The following is a 20747-nucleotide window of genomic DNA, read 5'->3' as shown; positions in this document are numbered from 1 at the left end:
GTTTTGTGATGTTTTTTTTTTAAATTATTCTGCCTTCTTGGATTTCCTTTTCAAATACGATAAAAATTCAAAAGAAAACATTCGACAGAAGTCTGTCTGGTTGGGAAATTTAATGTTAGGAGAAGGTAAGTGACGCCAACCAAGTATTTTACTTGGTTGGCGTCACTTACCTTCTCCTAACACGATAAAAATTGCCTTTTTACTATCCCCCGAAAGGCGTTCTAGATGTTCAAAAAAAATTGAAAACTGGGTTTTGAGGAAAGGAAATGGGGCAGTGATTGTCTCACATCTCGGTGGACGGCCGAACCACGCAGTAAGGGAAGAGAGGAAAGAAAAGAGGAAGAAAGAGGTGCCGTAGTGGAGGTCTCCGGAATAATTTCGACCACCTGGGGATCTTTAACGTGCACTGACATCGCACAGCACACGGGCGCCTCTTGCGTTTCGCCGCGGCCGCCGCGGTCGGGTTCGAACCCGGGTACTCCGGCTCGGTAGACGAGTGCCCTAACCACTGAGCCCGCGGTGGGTCTTATAAAATTTCGGAATTTATGGACTTACGCAAGCTTTACCTATGTTCGCTGTTGCAATAGGAGAGAGAGAGAAAAGGACGGAAAGGCAGGGACGTTAACCAGGCGATGCCCAGTTGGGTATACCCTACACTTGGGGAGGGGAACAAAGGGGAAAAAAGGAAAAAGAGCAGCAAGGAAATGAGTTTTCTAAGTGGGCATCAAGGGACCCAAGGACATTACTCTGCACCTGCTCCAAGGTAAATGTACTGTGGTATACCTTAGCTTCCACTCGAAGAATAGCTTTGACAGAGCTCCGTAAGTGCCATCTCAATGGCGAGTGGACCATTTAAAAATTACGTCACAACTGAATCGCAGAAACATGGGGCGTAGCGTGTGTTATGTAGGCAACCATGTGCTCAATCGGGGAACTGCGCGTCAGTGCTGTGGTAGTGTGTGTTGTGTGCGGACGTATGTGATCCGGGTTAGCACTCAATACGATGTGTGAAATACATAGCCGTCCTACTGCAACTCCTGTCTTCAGTAAATACATAATATAGTGGCGACGAGGATTTAGCTGAATGGCACCGCGCGGCAAGATGACCCAGCAGAACGGCGATAGCGTTTCGCAAATGGCGTCCCCATTCCACAACAGCACTGACGCACTGCCCCTGTTTGTGCACATGATTGCTTACATGACAGCGTGCGTGTTGCCTGGCGGGAAAATGCACGAACGTCTCGACGTTCAGCACGACACACGAGACTCGGACAAACGAAGACAGCACAATTTTTAGACAGCGCTCGTTGTGCCATCTTCGTCTTCGCCTGATGAGTCAAGCTGGATTTCAAGATGTTAGCGTAGTAACAGTCCCATTAATTTATCTTAATGCCAGGGAGGCGCAGTTTACTTTTGAGAATGCGGTATTGTGCCTATCGTCAGAAGTACAAGCCAGCCTATAGAAATAGACCAGGGAGTGGTTCGGAGATAACTGGGTGATGAGAACAAATGGAGATTACATCTGTCCATAAGGTACCATGTTCATATCACAAATAGACACCACTCTCTCCGAAAACGGACCCAAAATGAAAATGCAGGTGTCGCCATCAGTGGCTGATTTTGGGAGTATAATGAGTGCTTCGACACCCAGCAACGACGCAGATTCCGGAGGCTACGCTACACCGCCATTCACTTCAAAACGGTGGCAACCCGCCACTTTCGGTAAGGACGTCACGTGTTTAAATCGAAAAAAGGGGGGGAGGGGAGATTTTTATATCCAATTTTTAAGCACTAAATTTACCTTTTCCTGTCGGACTAATGTAACACAGGGAGAAAGAGAACAGAGAATCAATTTTTACTGAAAAGAATAATTTGATGCTTCTGTTTTTTGGGGGTATAGCGGAGGACGTAGTACGTCCGCTATACACAGCAAAAATCAGTCGTGTGGTTCCGAAGCTACAGCTTTAGTGAAATTGAGTTTCCAATAGCTGGCAATAAGCATCGCTTTAGATGTGTATAGACGATCACAAAAGTCCATTGACGGAATTAGCATAACATTAAATTTTTCCACGGACACCCAGGCCATTTTTATGTAGTAGAATGGCTGATTGGGCGAGTTGGTGTTCCATGGTGACAAGTAAATATAAACAGCGCTAAACAACAGGACCAGATAGAGGAGTAGACAAACACGGCGCTGAACTTGTAAGTTCAGCGCTGAACTTGTAAACTCGGCGCTGAACTTGTAAACTCAGTTGTAAGTTCAGCGCCGTGTTTGTCTACTCCTCTATCTGGTCCTGTTGTTTAGCGCTGTTTATATGTACTTGTCACCATTTTTATGGTCTGTCAGTCCGTCTGTCTGTTTCTCTATTTATTTATCTACTCCTATAATTAAGAGCTGCACTACATTACCACTTGGACTATTGCCCCATTGCAAGCACCCGAAGAAGGGGAAGAAGATAGGAGCAAGTTGTGGCCATGTCGTTCACCGACGATGATGCCAACGAGTACACGACCACAGCGTCTTGGGCAGCGCTTTGTTGTGGATCGGAGAGAAACCCTGAGGAGGATGACATGCGCCATCCGCGTCCGCCAGACTACCAGCACCCCCAAGAGAGCCTGGACCGCAACAGAGCCCCAGGCCGGCCATCTGTCCGCAGGCTGACTGGCGAAGAAAGGGAGAATTATATGCTGCCGCCAACGGGAACTCCGAAAGAAGACTTGCTCTGCACCGACTACGTGACCGCTCGAGATACGAGCAGGCAGCCTCCGGTTCAAAGCAAAGGTAGGAGCGGCGCAACGTCTGGATACGCATCGTGTTCAGGGACAGGGAATTCAGCTAGTTGCCGTTAGAGGAGGCGGAGAACCCTCGTCGTAATATGCTCAAGTTCGTAATGAGCAACAATTATGAACCTATGCACTTAATTAGGAGGCAAAACAATTAACTGGTTCAGACGAGATTGGTCGCTTTGACCAGCGCCACAAGTAACTGATTGAAAGACATTTTTTTTTTGCAGCTGCAGCTGTGCAAAGGGGGTCCAGAGGGTAATGGCTCTCTTTTATTTCGTCACCGTGAACTTTAGCGTACATTAGTTTGCCACTGAGAGCATGATTTACGTGAACCAGAAACACAAGGACAAGTTGGATAAATAGTTAATGCCCTCAACAGGGGGGCATCAGTGGTATAGAGGATCCAGGGCTAGAGGAGCTATTTCAAGGGTGGGGCGAGGAAATGTGCCGTCTATAGTCGTTTTATCCAGGTTTGCATTGGAGTCTAGGATAGGAAGTGGGGCGGGGGGAAGGGGCTGGCACTCTGCGTATATATTACTCTCACTTTTAATGCGATCGTTTTAGAAGTCTCATCAGGAAAAAAAGATGTGCCGTCTGCCCTAAAGTTCGCGCCATGGCTGAGGAGAATGACGTCACCAGTCCGGATAATTTTCATTATCTGGAAGGAAGTGACGTCACCATACCATGACTTCCGGTAAAGACATCAGCAGCTTCTATTCTTATCTCATTTCCAACTAATAATGTAATTAGGTGTCTGTGAATTTTAGTCCTCGAATTGGCGTAAAATGTAGCAAGTGTTTATGACCGCCACTAAAGCTTTTGCCTACAGATTGGAAACCATGTTGGCTATTATATTTACAGGTATCTTTCTTTCACGAAGTTGGGGTAAGAAGTAGAAAATGAGGCAGTTATTAATATAAACTGGAAATGTCTGGTAATGCAGCCGGAAGACTAGTTCCAGTTGACCATGAGTAGGATGAAGATTTAGCCACTCCCACAATAATTCACGGGCATGAATGTGAGGTTCTAACTAGGAGCACGTAAATCCTACCTCTGAGAAACCTTAAGAGGGCCTTCGCCGCAAGCAGGTACTAAACCTGCGTTACCCAAAGCTCCATGTACATTGATTACGCATTGGTTGGAGCAGTGTTGCACTTTCAGCTCAGTCTTCAAAATTCCACTTGATGTCGTACAGCGAGTACAGTAGCGAAATAAATCGTCACAGCTTCAACGTAGCACACACCGAGAACTTTGGTGTCGATTACGATCGAATTGTTACAGGAAATAGTCTGTGTATTGGACATTGAAGATGATTTTATAAAGACATGTGTTGTCGTCCCCATCCAGACCACGGAACGTGTGGCAGTCGTACAAAGGAATAAAGTAAGCGGATAGCATGACAAGGGTGAGGGATCAAACGCGGGTTAATGACATCCGAGTCGAAATCAAGAGGAAGAAATAGGCTTGGGCAGGGCATGTAATGCGAATGCAAGATAACCGCTGGTTCTTAAGGGTAACGGAGTCGATTCCAAGGGAAGGCAAGCGTAGCAGGGGGCGCCAGAGAGTTAGGTGGGCAGATGAGACTAAGAAGTTTGTGGAGATACGGTGGTCGCAGCTGGCAAAGTACAGGGTTAATTGGAGAGGCATGGGAAGAGGCATTTGCCCTGCAGTGGGTGTAGTCAGGCTGATGGTGATGATGATAGTGTTTAGCGCATCATTTGTCGAACTTCGAAACTTTGAACTCATTAGCCCTTCTGCGGTTGTCTCGTCCTCCACAGGTGACCACGTGGCTCAGAGCGCCGATTCCTTGGCGGAGACAGGACCTGGACAAGAACGCTCTATATTAGGGATGTCGCCACGCGCATTCGGTCTCTATTCCCTCCTGATGTCCTTCCTCGTGGCAGCCATGATTTACGTCTATCTGCTATTCCGCTCTCGCCCCTCTATGGCCCTGGCAGGCCAGAGGCTCGGACGCTCTGGCAACGACACGGCTGGGACTATTGACTGATTTACATGTGCTCCTAAAAACGACCTATAGCACTGTAAGAAATGTGTGTGAAATGACAAGCATTTTTACGGAAATTTTCTGTTGTCATACAGAGAATATCTGTTTTGCGCCCTTAACAGAAACACGTTCACGAAAAAGAAAGTAATTTTCTGTTTTTGGAGCCGCAACACGCCCATTTCACCGAAAGTTGGTGACGTCAGCACCGCCGTTACACAAAAAAGTGATCCGAAAAACCTTTGCTACTTTTCCTTAATCACGATACATATTTTAAGCGTCAAAAAGTTTCTACTCGCAATATTAGCGCGCAGAATGAGAAGCAGTACTATTTGCTGCGATTCTGCATTCATCGATTGACGGCATCATGGAGGACGGCATGGACGTGATGAGCGGGGAGCTAGGATAATACCGGCGTGCTGTGTCCGTGATTTTCACCGATCAGACCGTTCGCACACAAGGTGAGTGGTGCACATTTTTACCGGCATGAATGATACGCTTTTTGTCGTCTTTTGGGAGTATTGTTGCGGGCTTGTACTGCTGTTGAACAGGGCAGTGAAGCGTGCCCACCACAGCCGCTTTACCGCCGATGCGTCACTGCTGCTTTACTGTATCTCACAAAAGGTGCACAGCGCGCGGAAGAGAGAGGAACACAAGCGAGAAACACGGAAGAGTGCGATAGTTTGCGGGAAAATGCACAAATTTTGCTTTGTCTGCAGATATGCACACCTAAATGAACCGAGTGAGTAAGCGCGGGAAATTTTAGGCCAGGGAAGTACGCGATTGGTTAGCGGAGGAGGACGTCAAAGAGCGCGGGATTTTCAAATTCGTTTCTCGTCTAAGAATGGATCATAAGGGTACGTTGTGTCTTTTTATTTTTATTGACGTTTATTCATGCCGGTACAAGTAATGCAGTAATTGTGTTCATTTTGTAAGATTTAACTGATCTTATCTTTGGGCCGAAATAGCGTTGCACGGGTCAACGCAGGCTCAAAAGTTTCTATACAGGCGTTTCATATGCCGTACTTGCGCTGCCACAGGCAAGTTTTTCAATGGCACTGATGTCATTGGAGCCGACATTCGAGATTTTTTAGCGCCTTCGACACGCGAGCTCAGTCCGTATCCTCCAATGTCAATCGCCATCTCTTCGGCCAGCCCGTGGAAGAGGTCAAGGGAGGAGTAACTTTATGAAAGATGGCCAAATTATACATATTAAAATACAAATTAAAAAGGGGGGGGGGATCCTAGGCTGGAGGCGCGAGCCACCGCCCGATACGAAGGGTTAAGCCACTACCATCCATACAACCGTGCTGCGCTTGTCTGCGTGGGCTCTGTGGCTGTTGAATACGATATCTGCTGCTTGCGTTTTTCTGGTGCTTCTTTAGTAAATAGTTCGTGTACTCGCTAAATGGGCGCTTCGAGATAACAGTACACCATTCAGCATTCACTACGCTAGCTCGAACTTTCCGCAGCACTGCGCCGATCACGACGACTGCGCACCTTAGTACCTCGTGCTATGCTACTTAAAACATAGTCATTTACAAACAATTTGCTCGGTTGCTTGAGATAAAACGCAAGCTGCGCTCTACTTATGTTAAATAATTCCCCTGTGACCTAGTAGTGTAACATTTGAGGGGGCTGGCAGGTGCAAGGTTATTCACTACCGGTCTGCCGGATCAACTGCAGTGCTAGGAAAGTCTCTTGACACCACTGGATGGAGGGCCTCTTTTGCTCTTAAGAGGCATTTACACTGTGTTCTTGGGCTGCATTTGACTAAAACGGTGCAATGTTTATGTATTGTAGATAATCCAGCACTTGTAAATGCCTATGCTGATTTTTAGGGCCTTTATATGTGGTTGACGCTTATTTGTATACACTCCAATGCATTTCACCACGCATTGTTGGGAAAAATAAGAGCCTGAGCAAGTGCAGAAATGACTTATTTATGCTTATACTCTGCTGCATGTTTATTTGTAACTGGTTTAAAGTTGCAGCTTTCACATGGTGCTACTTTAGTAGACAATTCTTATACGCATTTAACTCCCTCTTATGCCAGGGATCTGCCAGTGATGACGACATCGGGGACATGCCATGTTCTCCTTTCATCATTGCAAAAGGTATAACTCTGTGGTACCGCACTCGGGCGAGCATTCCTGATTTAAAACTTGTTTGTGCAGGAGGCAGTTTCCTTACTGCGACGAGCTTCAGCATATGCATCGACACCCTGCCAGTGATGCACGCAGCCAACCCATGCCAGTCTTTCAAGCTCATGTTTTTGGTGCACTTTGCTTTCAATGTTGTGTACCCCAAGGAAACAAGCCTCTGCCTGTAGTTCACACAGCAGTAAGTACCTATCTCGCTTGTTAACTGAGTTGTGATAACCTTTCGTGTTTTTGGTTTGGCCACTTCTCAAATACTCAGTGATGATAAAAGTTATAGGTATATACCACTTTATCATAAGACCTTTTTATGAAAATGCTAACAAAGTGCAAAAGCAATTTTTAAAAAAGTAAGAAAATGTTTGCTGAACCCAGGCAACGAATCAGCTATGGAATGAAATTTTGCTGCTGCTGCTGCTTGGTTAATGCAGCTGGTAAAATAGCGCTCTGAAAAAAATCTGTGGAAAGGAAAGACAGATAAAACTATTTTTTGTGGAGTTGATCTTCAACCACTTCTTCACAGATTATGGCTATACTACCTGCATTGCATGGTGCCCAGTCACTAATAAGAAAGGGTTGGAAGGGTTACATGGTACTATATTGCTTCTGAGACTATGTAGCAGTGTATGGCTATTTTGGTGGAAGTCATACACGTTGCTTGCTCATAGGGGTCATAGATACTTGCCCAGAGGAGCACAGCACCTGGGGGGGGGGGGGGGGTGGTTACTGAAGAGTGCATATGTGCATGCAATGCCAGTAACCCTTTTGTGGCCATGTAACCATCCATTGTTTATGGATAGATTTGAATGTGTCGCCATGCAGATTTGATGGATTTGACGTCGTAGATGGTACTTCGCAGAAATTGTCAGCATTCTTTCGCTATTAGTAAGTACGGGGACTTGTGTTCATGTAACTGTGCGATGAACTTTGTGATGGTTTGATCGTATTTACACTACGGCTGCTGGAGCTTCTTTGATCTTGAGCTCTGGCAGCTGATGTGGTTCTGGCGTTATTTGGAGGGTATGCTATATTTTGTATTTTGTTTTTGTATTTTGTGGTGCTTAATCGGTGTTCGGATAGGATAATTGATGAGGATTTAAATATTTTTCCAATGTCTGGGGCTTTTCATTGCTGTATTATGTGGAAACACATTTGTCTTGTAATCTAAGCCAATTTTTAATACTCTGCACTTTAAAATAAAAATTTGAAATATGAACACACTTAGTGGAGACAACGTATGCTCAGAAGAATAAAGGTTATGTTAACCATTTTGTGTTAGAGAAATGGAACAGAAAAAGCAAAGATAGCTTCATAAGTCGCATTGAAGCTGGACTTTCTTCAAGAAGAAATCAGCTGCCTCAAATAAGAGCAAATCTATTTTGATTGCAGCGTTTGAAGTTTCAGTATGTAGTTTTTTGCTGTGAATAGATCATGTATATTGTCCATTACCATTGGCCACTGTGTTTTCCTGCCTCTTCAGTATTCAGAGGATTTTGACTTAAATAGTCGGGGAAACCATGGAAAAGTCAGGGAACTGGAAGAAAGTAGCTTGCTTGACACCCTGGTTTAGTGGCGGGTCATGCATGGTGTTTGTACTTATCATGTCAGTCAACATGACTGAAATCATGGTGTAAGTGTACAAGCCTTTGCAACCACAGTGCTTCATTTTTGCAGCCAATGTTTTGTGTACACTAAGTCAATTAGGCTTCCTTGTTCACGTTAGCAGTCATTTTGTGAGTTCTGTCAAAAAATAATCTTCTTTAGCTCCAGCATTTTTTGGAATTGCATTCACCTGCTAAGTCTTTTGTCTATATAACTCACAATGGGGTTATTAAATAGAGCAGTGAAATTTTTGTATGGTTTGCTATCACTACTGACTGCGAGAGGAGGCTGTGGCTAAAGGTACGCCGGATGGACCCGGTGCATTTCCTCCCCTTAGTACTTTGGGTAGACCCGGAGCATTTTTTTTTTTCCAAATACATCGGACAAATCTGACAGTGTTTTTCAAAGTCCGGCCATTTGATTCTTGCCTGGCAGTCTGCTCGATTTGCTCTCACAGTGCTCCTTTGAATTCTATCAGGATTAGTCATACGTTGGAGCTCAAGAATGTTTGCTCACTGCCCGGAATGGGCCAATTGGTGTTTGGCGCACATAATCTGAGAGCTCCATGCAATGAACTGCTTGATCACATGACAAACACCATGTTCTCCGGTTGCACCGTTCACCACATGTTGTTTGGTTAGGGTGTGTGAACTGCAAAATTATTCCTGGCTATTTCCATGCAGCATGGTGCACATGTGTGCTTTTCTGTTGTGTGCTGAAGTCCGCTATGTGAACTTGAAGGTTTGTTTACTTGCGACGATCCGCTGTCCCTCAGTCGAAGCTGAGTGCGTGTGCAGGATCAGTGCTCCAAATACACGTGTGGTGTGTGGCATTGGCTGAGAAGGGCCCATTGGCTCATGCTAAGCTCGAACCACTCAATATGGGCAAATTTCCGCCTGAAAGACCAAGCAGCGAGCTAGGCACTTTCCTTGTATTCCCCTCAGAAATGTCAATGTTGGCCCGGAAGTGGTCTGTACATGCTTCCTGCTTTGTGGTTGCTCCTCCACAATGTTCTTGTGTATTGTGGTGGAGTATCTCTTTGAGTCGCCTAGGTCAACGCTGTAAATAAATTCCCCATACTATTGCTTTTGCATGGCTGTGAGGCATAATATAAATATTTTAAAGATGAATATTATACCTGGTGATAAAAAAGAGCTAGCATTATGTTTCTTATGTAATACGGATAGGTGCATCTAGGAATATGCGTGCTGTGCAGAGCATAGGCGCTCGACCTAGCAAGCATTCTGCTGCCCTTCAGTGCTGGTGATAACTTGCTTAAATTATGAGCAGAGGTGACAGATTACGAGACCAGTGCGAAAGCACCAAGCTGCTGGTGCACGCCGCGTAGCTTGCTGCTTACATATGTGAACTGGTGCGAGCGATGGTAGTGCTATATGCACGTGCAACCGGGTGTGAAGACATATATCTGAGATTTTTTGGGAGAGCTGGGCTTGTTTTACTTCATCTGAATGACAGCCGGCGATATAAGAATGGGAAAAATTCCCTTTGAAGCTCCTCGAAAGTCACAGTATGTGGCATGCAACTTGCAAATACTTCGCAGAGAAGAGTGTTGCACGCAGCAGTAGTGCACTGGCTGGCAGCATCCACTATCATGTTGGATGAGATTTAGCCATGGGCCGGCAGCTACATCCTCCATACGCTCAGTGAGAATGAACAGTCTGTGAGGTGTATCTTTAGACACTGCAGGGAAAGAAAATCGGAAATTAGAAAAGGGGAGAGTTCAGCTAGGCTTGTGTTGGATACATTGTGCTGTGGGAAGGACGAAAGACGAAAAAGATGGAAAAAATTCTTTTTACACTATATGATATATGCAGATGCCTCCAGGTATGCGTCCAATGTCTCATAAACAATGGCCGAGGGCAGATCTCTGAATGACATGCAACTTTTCATTTCCAGCAGTTTGTAGCTGTCATGCCAGTGTCCTTGCATGGAGAGAAGGACCCCATATTTAACTAAGTAATCAGTGATGACAGTTACCAAACAACGCTTTGCCAGTAGCTTCCCTGTCTGTGTGCACAGGCGTATACGGTAGCAGAACAGTCCCTCAAAATACACAGTGATTCACAAGTACCACCTTAAGATGTGTCCCAGCCTCCGTACTTTCTTAATTTTCTCCTTTCAGTAAGTGTAACCCCTGCAACATTGCAACATTGCCAGGTAATTGTGGCAGTATCACGTTGCCTCAGGGACAACCTTACCGCACCTTGTGTGAGCCCTTGCTGAGGCCCATACTTGCAAAGCCTCTCATTATTTCCTTTTGTTTATATTACCTTTTTACGTTGCAATTTTTTTTCCGGTATTTTTCAGAGGGAAGCCTAAGTGTAAAACAAAATTGTGCTTAACAGTACATTACCGCAAGCTGTGCCCTTAGATGGCTGCAGCCTGAAGGGATACTGCAAACCAATAGCGGCACCCGGAAGTCGCCACCACAATGCCACCGAAGGTCACGGACCACCGACTTTGCAAGCAGATAGTACGGTTTAAAATATAGAAAAGCAAAGAGGCTTGCGACTGAAAGATGAGTTTAGTTACATGAACTGAAAATGCTGACACCTTCAGCTCCTCTTCTAAAAGTGCATGCATAAGCAAAGCATAGATATTATATGTCTGATTAAAATTTCTTTAATAAATCAACCAGTCCAAGGGACATAAATAGAATGGGCATCAAAGTGACACAAGTAGTATAGTTATTCAAAGAGAAGTGGCAGCAACAAGATCCCAGTAATGAAGGGACCGATAAAGTGCTTATTTGGTAAGAAAAAGTCGCATAGAGTGAGCTCCCGACTTATCCAAGAGAACCAGTTGTTGCTGTTGCAGTGACCCAGAAGCACTTGCACTTGCGTTACGGGGAAAAAAAAACAATACTTATTAGATGGCGCAGCATGATGCACTTTCACCAAGGTATCTTTGCCACCATGGTACACATTCCTTTTCCAGTACTCATGAAATTGCTAGCCAGAAGGGAGGCATCAGAGGCAAAAAAGCACTCACTTCAGTCATTTCATTTTCTGTGAAATGCTTGATCACATTCTTCACCATCACGTGAAATATTTTATTCTAATTTGTTTTGCAGCAGTAGTGATCTACCACATCTGGCACACACCTAAATGCTCTTTTATGACTTTGTCGTATCAACCAAGAAGCTCAGGTAATCGCAGAAAGTTTTCGTTGTTTACAGTGAAAAGCTAGAGCAACACTTTCTGTTGGGCAAAGAGCTGCACAGAAGGCGGCAACATGGATGCTGAACTGCCAACTTTTTTATCAGAAGAAACGGGGACAGCTATTTGTACACCTTCCTAGCTGTCAGATACACGACGAAAAAAGCTAGGTAAGGTCCATTTGATATGAAAGCTTGTATCACGGAACACCAAAATAAGACATAAACATTCCTCAAGCAGATTTTTTTTTAGGCGGAAAAGACAGGGAATCGGCCAGCAAGAATTTGCGCAGCTGTATCTATGAAGCAGCAAAAAACCAAAGGTTGCGAAGAATGGCCAACAAGAAACATGCCAAAAACCACGATGAAAACAAGTGAAAAAATAAGACATGCTCTTGAAGGTTAGAAGTGATAGAAGAGATAAAGAGCTCAGAGGGCCGCAAGTAACAGCCAAAAAGCTAAGAAGTTAAGTGATAAAAGTTGACAATGAGGGAAAAGACGAAGTGTAAAACCAGGAGCAAGTGGTGAAGGCAAAAAATAAAAAAATACTACTGAAGGCCCAGGATACACATGATGAGACAAGTGTTGTGTAGCTAAAACCAGGCATTGGATGGCAGGTAGGCTAGTTCTTTTTCTGATAATGAGTAATGCTGCCATCTTGGCATTCACTGTCGGAACTGTAAAATTTTGGAAACAGGACGTTTATCCGAATTTCAAAGAATGGAATTAATAGCGAAGAACAAGAACTCACTGGCTTGTGAAATCATAAGGCAAGATACTGGCAATGAAGGACCAGTGCATAAGGAAACCTTCAGTTTCATTATTTGAAAAAGTACCAGCCTATTTGTCATGCAATACCAGATTTTATATATGCGACACTTGTCTCACCATGTGCACCCTCGGCCTTCAGTCGTATTTTTTATTTTTTGCCTTCACCACTTGCTTCTGGTTTTACATTTGGTCTTTGATCTCATTGTCACTTTTGTGACTTTAATCTTTTGAGCCTTTTGCCCTGTTATTCATTGACCTGTGATGTTTTTATCTTTTTTATTGGTTTTAGCTTGCAAGACCATGTCTTGTGCACTTGTTTCCACCCTGGTTTCTTCCATGTTCCTTGTTGGCCATTCTTCACTAACTTTGCTTTTCTGCTGTGTCCTAGAAACAGCTGTGCAGATCCTTACTGGCTTATTCCCTCTGTTTTTTCAGACTAAAAAAACCACTTGTCACATTGTTTCGGGGTATCTCCTGATATGGTTTCATCTTTTTTTGCCATGTGTGCTGACAGGAAACTGTACAAAAGTTGATCATTCAGTGCTTCAGTCGATGTGGTCCTCCTTCTGTGTAGTCTGTTGTCATTTTTTTTTGCCCTGGTTCCTCACAGATTGCAGAAAGCCAGTCTGAACAGCCATGAAATACCATATATGCTTTTTATATTGATCAGGTGCTCTAAGACATTCTTGAAGAGTTTCTTCGCTTGCGCCATGATGAGTTCATGCTCCTTGTCAATGCATTTGCTATGCTTTCTTAGACTTGCCTCTGTGCAAGCTTGATATGGTGCGAAGTGATTTGTCAAATATTCGAGGCTTCTAAGAATGTGTGCCATGTGCCTGCAGTCATTTTATCCAGTTGCCGCTGGTGATTACATGGGATCCCTGTCAAAGAGCTTGCAGCAGAAACAGAATACTCTGTCTTAATATGTTAAATATCCGGCGTCCACTGAAGACTGTTGTTTTTGAGGTGTCTTTGAGAAACCTTGTTTAGGATATATGGTAATGCTCACCTAGGAGAAATTAGGAGAAATTGATTAAAAGGAAAGGATTCCCACTGGAAAATATTAAATACAGTAAACTCTCAGTTGTACGAACTCCGGTTTATCGAATAATTCAGAATAACGAACTTTTTAAAAAGTCCCGGCAGTTTTCTTATAGATTCTATGCGCAAATGTTTCACTTAAACGAATTTCGGAATAGTGAATATTTCAGTTTAACGAACTCGCTCAGAGGACCCAGGCTTATTTTTCCGATCAGTTCAACGAAGTTTTGAGCCCTCCACTGCAGGCGCAACCGATGCCCGCCCTCATGACAGAGATCTGTTATCAGCTGGAGGTCGATAGCAATAGTACTTCGTTTGAAGACTATGCACTGTGTGACAGTGCACTGATTACCTGTGCTGGATAGACTGAACTGGAGATTGTTTCCAGTGTTTGTCCAGAGGAAGACGAGTGCAATGAAAAGGAGGCAACTGCAGAGCCAGTTTCAAACCCTATATAACTCTAGCTGAGGTTGTAGGGTGCATCGGAAAGTTCAGAGACTTTGTGTCTCAAACAGCAAGCTGTGCCAGAAGTAGTTTACAGAAACATTGACTCTTTCGATAGTTTTGTAACTTCTTGTGCTTTAAATGCACAAGTGCAGAAGAAGATTACTGATTTTTTTTCAAAGTGAGAAAGGCAGCGTTTTAACTGCTATGCACCTTGTATAAGTTACGTATAAATTCCATTTCACACTTTTGACACTATGAATGCCATGTCTTATGTTAGTCTAGTGAATATTCAGTTTAGTGAACTTTCAGTTAAGTGAACTATTTCCTTCGGTCCCTTGAAGTTCACTCAAGTGAGAACAGCCATGTTGAACCTCAGTTCTTAGATGAAAAATGTCCAAGGAATACATGGTTCTAATGTACCCCACCCCCCTCCTTCAAATCCCCCCTCCCCCCTCCAGTTGCACCCATGAATCTGCCCCTGCAATAACCACTAAAATGTCTTGAATGGTTGTAATATTCGGTCACGGACGGGACCGGCCAGATTTACTTTGGTGTTATCATAGTCAACATATGTTACGTTGGTGTACATATCCGTGAAGCAGCAGAGAAGTGGTATCCAGATTTTTAAGTTATGCGTTAGTTTCCTAGAACCATGAGTACACTCCACCTGTCCCACTTTTCATGCAATCTCTCTTCTCTGGGTCGCTGTGTTTGACGATACTGGCCTTCCCAGGGCATTTTCGCTTCTTTTGAAACTATTATTTAGCTCATGAAGCTGATGTTTTAGTCTTGCCTGCTCCGCTTTTAATAGCGCCTACAAAAAAGCCAGCATAACAAAATTTTGATAGCGTTAAATTGGGTGACAGGAGAATTGAAACCTTTTTCCAGTTGGATATGTAGAAAATGGTACAAGCGTTATATTTATCATCAAGGATTCCTTCTGTTCCTAATAACAGTGCCTTGGCTGCAGACTGGTGTGAAGAAGGTCTGGCGTACTTTTCTGCATACACATGGGCAAAATTTTAGTGGGGCGAAACAGCTATTGTCGACATGAGCTGAACTTACTCAGGTGAAACAGCAGGCCATGCAAAGTTAGCTAGGCTAGATCAGGTTAGTTTTAACCTTACTACGATAATTCATCTTGTTCCTGTACTTTAAAAAGGGCTTTTTCCATCGTCTCTGCTTTTTCTTGAAAACTGTCGCAATGCACCAGCAATTTTAGCACTTCGGCATTCTTTTTCTTTCATAAATTGTCTTGCTTAGAACTGCGCATAAGGCAAGACAGCTTGTTAGGAGAGTTCATTTGCACAGTCCATGGCTACAATGCAAGAGGCAGGACAGGTGATTGGGTAGAAGCAAACGAATTTCAAAATAAAAACAAACCATGCCGACATAATGCCAGACACAGGAAATCAAATCTCTGTTTCTAAGTTGCCAGAACCCTGCACAAAATTTTTGTCTACATCTATGCACATAGCAACAATAGTAGCACTACAACCATTCTCTACAAAATCATTCAAATTTTCTGTGCCCATTTTCTCGACATTCAGAATTAAAAACATTTTTTTGTCCAAGACAGGTATTTCTTATGAACGAGTAACTATGGGCTCACAGTCCAAAATCCTGTGAGTCTCAAAGATGATGATTAGCAAAAAGCCCAGTCTACATTTAGGTCTGTAATTAACGCCTAAAATCAAGCAGTGCTACTCTGCAGCACTGGGTGCCTAAAAGAAGTACTAGCTATAATGAAATTCTCACAGAGCAGAGCATGCAAAAGGGAGAGAAATGGTGCACACATTATTTCCTACCACCATTAAAGGCAATACAGCTTGACACAGTCAGATGTGTTCTGATTTAGATAATGCACAGGGCGTGCTGAAGGCAGTTTTAAGTTCAAAGATGGAAAGAATCTGCACAACTGAGACGGGACAAGGGCTAAGCAGTGAACTGACAAAGCTCTCTAAGCACAACTGTCCTCCCCTACCCCTTTCCCTTCTGCCGCAGCAGAGCTTACAGGTGGAAAGAATGTCATTTAGATGGTCCTGCCCGCAACAAACGACGCCTGAAACTATGCCGCGTCTGTAAGGTACATGCACCCTTTGCAACCCTCTACAGTAGCGAGTTATGCACTCATTTTGGCATGCTTCAGGCATACATGTTGTCTCCCTCATTTTGAAGAGCTCTGGAAATGTCTCTTTTGAAGGTCAGGGACAGAGGGAGGGCGGGTAGAGGATGGGAGGATGTAGCATTACACCCACAGGGCAACTCAGCATCCCCATTTTGGTGATGTCTTGTGCGATTGCACTGGTCACCCTTCCCTAAGGCTGGCATTGCTCCCACTTGTCGGAGACAGGTTCACTGCTAATGGGAGGTTTGGGTTTTTTCTCTTTTGTATTTTGATTTGCATTCATTTCAGCGTGAACTGTTAGGCAATGCTTCATGTTGTGACTATAGCTGGATACAACTGAAGAATGCATAATGATTCTGACGACTTCATGGTTAATTCCCATGCACTTGCTAATCCATCACACCAGCTGGCAAAGGGAAAGGATAAACCACAAATTAGCCAAAATAACCACACAATCGTAATGGCTGGTTGGTGCCGTTGACTGGAAGACTTCCTTTTTGCGGTATTTGAGCCTACAGCTTTGAATTGTATACTATGCAAGATAACCCATGCATACAGCATTGCATATTGTTGTGGCATATACCTCGCTATGTGTGCCTCAATAAACTGGCTCCTCAGTCAATTACTTGAGGATTGCTGATGAGAGATACAGCAGTGTTATTGCTGCATTTGACATGAAGCTTTCTTGATGGGTGCGCTGTAAGCCGCACATATTTCTTCCAAAGTGCATCTGTAGGGGGGAATTTATATGTGGAAAGAGTGAGGAGCCCAGGATGCTGTACAGACACGCTCAAACTGACAACTGTTTAACCTGAGTAAGTTCAGCTCATGTCGACAATAGCTGTTCAAACTGAGCATAAGCCAGGATACTGAAAAAGGATGTTAGTACTTGCATTATTGAGGCCTGCATGTGAGCTGTACTAGCGGCGTGTGGGGAAAATGCTACAGCACTGAAAATGTGCGACTTCCAATGCTCAACCAAAAGTTTTATTCGAAGCTATTGCTTAATTTTGTTTTGATTCTGCCTACAGAGAATATTTTGTGTGCATTCTGCATGTTTCTTTAGCTGGGTTATTGCTTGAGGTTGTGGCCAGAAAAGTTTTTTACTCAGGGCAGCAGGCACTTTGCACTATTCTGGGACAGTGGAAGCTGAGTGCAGATGTAAGAGGGTAACGTCACATTCACGTAACTGCTTGCTCTGCAGCACTAGACATCATTTTAGACTTGCGTATCACTAGTTGGGCATTAGTAATACAAACAAGCCTCTGCTCAGTTCTGTTAATTCCAGCTTCACTAAAATGTGCATATCCCTCGTCATGCATCTAAATCTCTGTAAAGACAAAGCACGTCAATATGTGCTGCAAACTTACTTATTACCTGTCAAAAGATTTTTGCTTACGGCTGTACTTTCGGGTGACACAGAATAGGCATGCTGATGATTCGACCTGTGTATACATAGACATTGCTACTCTGGTGTCAGAGAGCACTTTGAAGGAACATTGAATGGAAACTGAAGTTGGCCTTTGTCGAGAGGCTACTGTCTGATTGCAAGGAGACTGAAATGGTGCTTTTACAAGCTACATAAAATGAAGAAACAAAGTACAGGTGTTGTCATCATTGCCTCATTTTCTAAGTAGACTGCAGTCTACTGACACGTCAGATTTCTGGGTGCAGATAACAAGGCCCTAAGCAGCCCCGCAACTAACTTCAAAATGTGGTCATGGAGTCCTTTTTGGTGTATACGTCAGAATTTGAATTTAGTGACCGGCAAATTTTTAAATTTAGTTTTCTCAGCAATAAATGCATTTTTTCGCTGCCACACTGACATCAACAAATTGGTTTGATTCGATTTATTTGGGGTTAACGTCCGAAAGCGACTTACGATATGAGGGACGCCGTAGTGAAGGGCTCCGGAAATTTCGACCACCTGGGGTTCTTTAATGTGCACTGAATTTATTCAGCACAGCACACGAGCCTCTAGAATTTCGCATTCATCGAAATTCGGCTGCTGCGGCCGGTATCAAACCCACGTCTTTCGGGCTAGCAGCCGAGCACCATAACCACTGAGCCACCGCGGCGTGCAACAAATTGAGAAAGTGCAGACAGAATGAATTTTTCCCAAGAACAACAGGTTACATGGAGTTGTTTTTGCATCCCTTTAAAAACTAGTGTTGGAGTTCAGTGAGCAGCTTTCACACAAGTAACAAAACACTATGGCTGTTAAAAACCTTATTAAAGTGAACATTTAGGAAAGGTTTATTTTGGCTTGAAGTCTGGTTTTGTACTGAGTACTAAAGACTACTATATATTCACTAGTGCCCACAATGAAACTGAAATGTGGGCTACAAAGGAATTAAAATTTGGGGTAGGAGGAGGGGTGCAGTCTTCTTGCAATGTTTATTATTTTTTTGAAGACAGCATAGATATGCTCACTGTCAGAGGAGTAACAGTGCTCTGTCCTTGTTTCAGGACCATTGCAGCTGTGAATCCTGTCTGGGGAACGAAGGCAGAGCACTCGAAGAAGCAACACTGCCCCTCTTCAAAAGTTGCTTCCCTCATCATGCAAGACTTTGACTTTTAACTGTTCTGAAATTTGACAACTTTTTATATCAATATTTTGTGTACGCTGTGATAAACCAAACAGCCTGTGGCATGCCTTATCATGCAGTTGTCACAAGAGTGGATGTACTATGTATTGAGAATCAATGTTATATGGTTACACTGATAAGTCAAACAGCTTGTGGCATGCTTTATGTCCTGTGGCTTCTATCTCACTTCATTTCGTACTAGTGTCAGGCAAGACACAATTTGTTTAAGATGCCTTATTTATGCTTATACTTGCTGTTACACTTCAGTGGCTGGTTGTATGAATTGTAGCACTACTTTCTATCTTGTCTGTGTTACTTTTTTCATTTTAAAGTTATTGTAGTCTCAAGATAAGACGTACTAACTGGAGTGAAAAAATGTTTTGCAGTTACACTGTGATGAGGCAAACAGCCCGTGGCATCAGTTATGTCCTGTTGCTTTCATCTTGCTGCTTAATGCAGCACTAGTCATGAGCAAAGCATATCTTTCCAATACTCTCCTTTTGCGTATGCCTGCCATTAGTTTAGTGACTGGTTGTGTTCATTGTTCAGGTATTATTACTTTGTGTCGTATTCATTGTATTGTATTGCTATTTTAGAGTGAATCGTGCCATTCTGTATGACAGAAAGGCACAGGTTTCGTTTCTACTTTACTTGCCATTACTGCATATTTTGCATGCTTTTACTGTATGCCTGTAGTGCAGGCAGGGCAACGTAAGTTTCTTTTTTTCTTCGGCCACCCTCCTACTGTTTAACTTAATTCAGTGGTGCTGAAAGATATTACTTTATAGTAAAATATCAGCCATGATTGCATTGTTTAACACTGCATATTTTCCAATATTCTTGAATACTAACTTGCCTTTGCTTGTGATTGTTTAGAAGCGGTGAAATATTTTATTGTATTGAAATGTGGCAGCAGTCCTAATATTCTGTATCTGTTTTTATGTCAGTCATTAAAAGTTGATGTGATAGAAATAGTGTATGAAATGATAGAACATGGAGCTTCACAGAATATTTTTGTGACTCATGAAAAAAAAGCTGTTAAATGACAGAAAATATGGTAAGAGAAAATGGAACATCACAGAAGTTTTCTGTTAGCAGCAAACCGAAAAACCTGTGAAATGACGAAAAGAAGTAAAAACAGAAAATTTCTGTCATCCTCACAGACATTTTCTGTTAATTGCAAACAAAAAACCCTGTGAAATGACAGAAAAAGTAAGAACAGAAAACATACAATAACAGAAAATTTCTATCCTCTTCACAGAAATTCTCTATTAGTCGAAAACAGAAAAGATGTGCAAAATGACAGAAAAAGTAAAAAACCGAAAACATAGCATAACAGAAAATTTCTGGCAGGCCAGCTGCCAGAAAATTTCTGTTTTTTTCAATAAATATTTTTTACAGGGCTGAAGTATACTATGCATAGCCCATGAACGCAATAGCAATCTCATTCTTGGTTCTGTTCTTGTAAACGCGCTTTTTTATTAATGCGAGAGCATTATATATGACTCTGTAGCGTCAGCAAAAAGTGTCCGATAATTTTGTCCACATGATTACGTCGTTCTCTTGCAGCTCGTGTCGATTCTTGCAGCCCGTGTGATCAAAGAGCTCTATAGTTATTGACAGATGACCCAAATGCATGTGACGAGCTCAAGGATCGCGTGTATAGTGGGCGTAAAGGCTGCCTATCAATCATACAATCGCGAACAAGAGTTGCATAAATCACGTGGGTGTTACTCACTTTTCATCTACGCGTCAAGTCTCATCTGTGCCTGCATTGTAAACAGAGCAAAAGAGATGACCGCCCTTATCTTGAGGCGTGTCAATTCGCTGGCTCCGATCTCCTGTCTCTTGCTTGGCGAAAACGTCGAAAGGCCTCTCAAGAAAAACCCTCTCCCGCTCTTTTTTTTTTTTACTGCGCAGTTTCGACATCACAAGCTGGCGCTCGTCGTACTTGCCATGTTATCACTGATACGTTGCCTTTACGCGCGCGGTTAACACGACAAGAAGACTCCAACGTACTAAGGAAGTAATTACTCATTGGCAT

At 43.3% G+C, this 20747-nt stretch overlaps 1 long non-coding RNA gene across 2 annotated transcripts; it reads left to right on the top strand.

Annotated features, from left to right (window-relative positions):
- Positions 1-4848: 4848 nt before the first annotated feature.
- On the top strand, positions 4849-19675 carry LOC149330738 (uncharacterized). 2 transcript variants are annotated; one of them, XR_016285717.1, is made up of 4 exons: positions 4849-5250; positions 6846-6906; positions 6967-7132; positions 18585-19675. It is a non-coding gene; the product is annotated as an uncharacterized LOC149330738 (long non-coding RNA). The 2 variants fall into 2 exon arrangements; XR_016285718.1 differs by lacking the exon at positions 18585-19675 and adding an exon at positions 10943-11632.
- Positions 19676-20747: the final 1072 nt, after the last annotated feature.

This window comes from Amblyomma mixtum, chromosome 9, assembly GCF_055824585.1.
Source record: "Amblyomma mixtum isolate Tamu chromosome 9, ASM5582458v1, whole genome shotgun sequence".
Classification (NCBI taxonomy): Eukaryota; Metazoa; Arthropoda; class Arachnida; order Ixodida; family Ixodidae; genus Amblyomma; species Amblyomma mixtum.
The sequence above is the reverse complement of the archived record's forward strand: the minus strand, read 5'-3'. Positions and strand labels throughout refer to the sequence as shown.